Here is a 4,734-nt window from a genome sequence, read left to right on the forward strand (position 1 = left end):
TAGTTTGCAGTCCCACCAGCAGTGCATGAGTGTTCCTATCTCTCCGCGTCCACGCCAACATTTATTGTTTTGGGACTTTTTGATAAAGGCCATTTTCACTGGAGATAAGTGATATCTCATTGTGGTTTTGATTTGCATTTCCCTGATGATTAGAGATGTTGAGCATTTTTTCATATGTTTGTTGCTCATGTCTTTCCTTTAAGGGTATGGGGCAAGACATTTTTGGGAGTTAACCTTGCCTCTTCTTGTCTTTCTTCAGGGAAGATAATCTTTTTTGCCAGTTTCTTAAGTGGTAGAGCTCCCTTCCTCTCACTCTATGCACCATACTTGCTTCTTGGAATGGTCCACTGCTCAGTCGATTCCCAAGAACTTTTTCATCTCACTCCTTTCTAACGCATGTGTGTGTATTTGTAGTATGGATATGTGATTCCTGCCCTCCATAGATACTAAACCTAGATTTATTAATCTCTAAATTTCTTCAGGTTTCTCTCTCTTGTGACTTATACCAAGACAGGAAGGCCTTCCCACCAAAGAAACAACATCCTTCTAACCAACCAATGGTGGCCCCACAGAATTGGTTTACAGCTCCCATCATGTTGTCGCAGTGTTTGAGATGCTTCCAGGATATGCTTGAATCTATCTATCGTGGTTTGTTTTTCAGAGACAGTGCCTTCTCTAAATGTCATTATTTGGAGCTTGGGCTGAAATTCTTTAACTCTCTCAAACCTGTGAAGGACAGTACCTTCTGATTTTGCTCTATTTTAAAAGGCGAAAGAAAGATTTATACGATCTGAAGAGAAACCAGAGTCTATGATTTTGCTCCATTTTAAACTCAAAATTAAACTCTTAAGCATTTACCTTTGCAAAAGGACATCTACTTCTGCCTTTTGAACTGCCTATTCTTCTAGTTCTTATAGTGAGAATCTCAATCTCCAAGTTTTCAGTCCCTAGGCTTCCCGAGGGTCATCTTACGTGCAGCACAAATTGCTAGTTTTCCACTTTCTTTTTCTCCTGCAGGGATGGCACATTCTGATCTCCAATGCCTTGCAATCATTCCCTACAGACTCTGCAGCCTGGAAATAGAGAGTTTGGGAGAGAACAGTTTTTACTTAGAGGTTATAGAAATATAAAGCATAAGAATAGAATGTTATGCAAATGATTTCAAGTATACAGCTAATCGATTTTTCCCTCTCCCACAAGACATTTTTCAATTCTCTTAAACAAATTCAGTTTTTTGGCGAAATTGTCAGTCCATGGACAAGCAGTTATGTTTTTTTTCCTTTTCTAATAAAGTCTTCCAACTGCAGAAAGTATTGTGCGTACTGCCTGAAGTTATATATTCCTTTCGTTTTTATATTTGGGTAGAAGAACAGTCTACTCCCTGACATTTAGTGAGCACCTCTTGGGCATAATCAGTACTATACTTGACCTGGGGAATTTGAAAATGGAAAAGCTATTTGAGCTTCTTTAAATGATTTAGGAGCAATGCAGGGCATAAAATCTCAATTTGAAAATGAAAACAAACTGATTGAGTCCTGGGCCTGGAGATGTCTACTATCAGACTAAAGAAACCAAGCAAGCAGCAATGACTTGGAGGATATTTGAAAGCACTTCAATAGAATTGAATACTCAGGAGGTGGGGAACAGAAGTTCACAGGCCAGTGTTAGATGGAGGGGATGTTGAAACCAGGGTTAGGATCTCTTGCCAGAACTTGAAGTATTTTCCTGGTTATTAGATTATCCAACACTTTCTGTTCAAATGTTCAAGGCTCACATTTGATGTTTCCTTATATCTTTTTCTGACTTTGGACTCATGTGGATGTAGGAGCCTGGTCCTTGTCTTGTCTTTTCCCTCTTAGTGGTTAGAATCTGGCTTTGTAATTTAACTCATTCACATACATTATCTTTTTTATTTCTCCCAGCAAGCCCATAAGGTAAATATTATTTCTACCATCATTTTTCTCATTAAGATAGTGTATTTCTTAATCTCTTAAAGATGATGACATTTTAGGAAAACAGGTCTTTATTTTTAGAATATTGCAGTCAGTTAGAAGCTTTCTTCCCTAGGCACTAAATGTCCAAGCTTAATCAAAACCACTTCTATGTTTTTTCCAAATGCTCCCTAAAGAGGTAGATAGCCCCCAGGTGAGGGTCTAGCTTCCTGCATATAGTATATGATTGAGTTGGAATTCCTATTTCTTTCTTTATTTATTTAAGATAGAGTCTCACTCTGTCACCTGAGCTAGAGTGCAGTGGCCTGATCATAGCTCACTGCAACCTTGAACTCCTGGGTTCAAGCAATCCTTCTGTCTCAGCCTCCCGAGAAGCTGGGACTACAGGCATGTGCCACCATGCTAGCTAATTTTTTGTAGAGGTGGGATCTTGCTATGTTGCCCAGGCTGGTCTCAAACTCCTGGCTTCAAGTGATCCTCCTGCCTCACCCTCCCAAAGTGCTAGGTTTACAGATGTGAGACATTACACTGAGCCTGGAATTCCTATTTCAATGTTCCAATTACAACTATTATACAAAGCCTATTCTTCTACTACATGGTAACATGCTTCTTCCTTCTAGAAAGTCTGATAATCAGGTAACGGGTGGAACCAGACAGCACCAGAAAATGACTAATGAATGAATGAATGGATGAAGGAATAAACATAGATAGGCAGCTATGGAGGTCAGGTATCAATTTAAAGTTAGAAAATTGAAAGGTAGAGAAGGTGTTTGTAAAAATTCCTTTTATGAAAGGTCATTTTTGATTTATTTCGAATAGGGGAAATTTTTATAAAATAGTCATATTTATTACAGAGTTATAATTTGGAGTTAAGAAAAACTATAGACTCCATTTATTTAACATTTATAGCTTACTCTTATAAATAAATCTATGAGAAAGCACAGAAATCAAGTCTGTAATACTACACACAGAAAAATAACCTTATTGCATTAGCATCAAATGCTCTCATGATTTTGCAATATTTGCAAACATTCCAGATTGCTTAATAAATGTGAATTATTTATTCTTTAACCCTGTGATGGATTATGAGACATTTAACTAGATGGTTTATTATTTGTCATAACCCCATTGGAATATGAGATAAACACAGGATAATTTCAAAATAATTTGTGAATATATGTAAAGCTTTAATATAAACCATATGTGTATATACATTTCTCCATTTGATAATAGCCTTTTGTGCTATAATATTTAAATATATTGAATTCACAGCTTTGAAAATAAGTATATTTACATTTAGAATTAACAGAATTACAGTATTCAATAATATTAAGTAATGACAAAATAAAGTAGCCTTTGGCTGGTGTGGTGGCTATAATCCTAACACTTGGGAGGCTGAGGTGGGAGAATCACTTGAGGCCAGGAGTTCGAGACCAGTCTGGGCAAAATAGTGAGACCTCCATCTCTACATAAAATATAAAAAATTAGCAGGGTGTGGTGGCATGCCTGTAGTCCCAGCTACTCGGGAGTCTGAGACAGGAGGATGGCTTGAGCCCAGGAGTTTGAGGCTGTAGTGAGCTATGATGATGCCACTGCACTCTAGCCGGGCAACAGAGACAGACCCTGTCTCAAAAAAACAAAACAAAAACCAAACAAAAAAACACAAAACAAAAACCAAAACAAAAGTAGCCTTTGATTTAATGACACACCAGGTAAATAAATATGCATTATGCGTCAGAAAAATGGGAATTTTTCCATTGTGGAGGACATCGGTGAACAGCCAGTAGGAAGGCTCCCCCACGGCTGCTGTGACTGCGTGGTGGTGGCACAGGGATGCCCTGAAAGCCTCGCAGCTGGGCGCCCCAGAGGTGTTGGTAGTGATCCTTCCGGGCCTCTCCGTGCCAGGTGGGAGGCTGCTGCCCCTGGCCAGCGCCCGTGTGCGGGGTCATGGAGCGGGCATCCTAGGCGCTTCCCAGGGATCAGGGAACAGAATAAACATCTGGCTTTTTGTTAGAGAGGGCACGAATGGTACTTGGTGGGATGAGCATCTTTCTGAAGAAAATGTCTCGTTTGTTAAGCAGGTGGTTTCTGACGAAGGTAAAGCGCATTTAGCAAGTAAACTACATCTGTTAAAAGATGAACCGTGACCTATACATCCTTGGGAACCAGGTTCCTCTAGAGTTGGCCTTATTGCCTTGAAGCTGGCATGATGCCTTTATGGACCATGGGTGATCAAAAACATATGGTCACATTATTTCAGGTACAAGACTGTCAAGTCCTAAAATATACTTCACAGGAAAACCATTAGGGAAAAATGGCAGCCCTATCTGTAGGAGGCAAAGCTGAATCACCTTTCTGTAAACCTACATCTGTATTGGAATTATACAGAGAACTTGGATTGTTGCCAAAACAGAAAGTTAAAATCTTTCATGTCACAGATGATGTCGTAATTAAGCCAGGCATTCCTCTATGCTGCTCACTTTTGTCCAGGTAGTATGTGGATATCACAGCTGCAACTATCGGTAAAGATTTTCAAAGCCGCATAAAAAGATGGGGATTTAAAGGCTGGCCTGCTGCGCAGGGTCAAACGAAAACCCACAGGTGACCTGGAGATCTTTCAACTGGTGATATTGCCTGAGTCAGGCCTGGACAAATGGGAAGCGTAGACAGGACAGCATGTGGACTGAAGGTGTGGAGAATAAACACAAAGCACAATATAATCTAAATGCCTCTGTATGTGGAGAGGCAATAAAAATTGCTTAGTAAAAGTCAGAGATTCTAA

The 4,734-nt window shown here is 39.6% G+C and overlaps 1 pseudogene; it reads left to right on the forward strand.

The window, feature by feature from the left end:
- The first annotated feature begins 3,943 nt into the window (after positions 1 to 3,943).
- LOC105816353 lies at positions 3,944 to 4,729 on the forward strand (annotated as a pseudogene).
- The last annotated feature ends 5 nt before the right edge of the window (positions 4,730 to 4,734 follow it).

Source organism: Propithecus coquereli, unplaced genomic scaffold (assembly GCF_000956105.1).
Source record: "Propithecus coquereli isolate 6110/MARCELLA unplaced genomic scaffold, Pcoq_1.0 Scaffold37, whole genome shotgun sequence".
NCBI classification, from domain to species: Eukaryota; Metazoa; Chordata; class Mammalia; order Primates; family Indriidae; genus Propithecus; species Propithecus coquereli.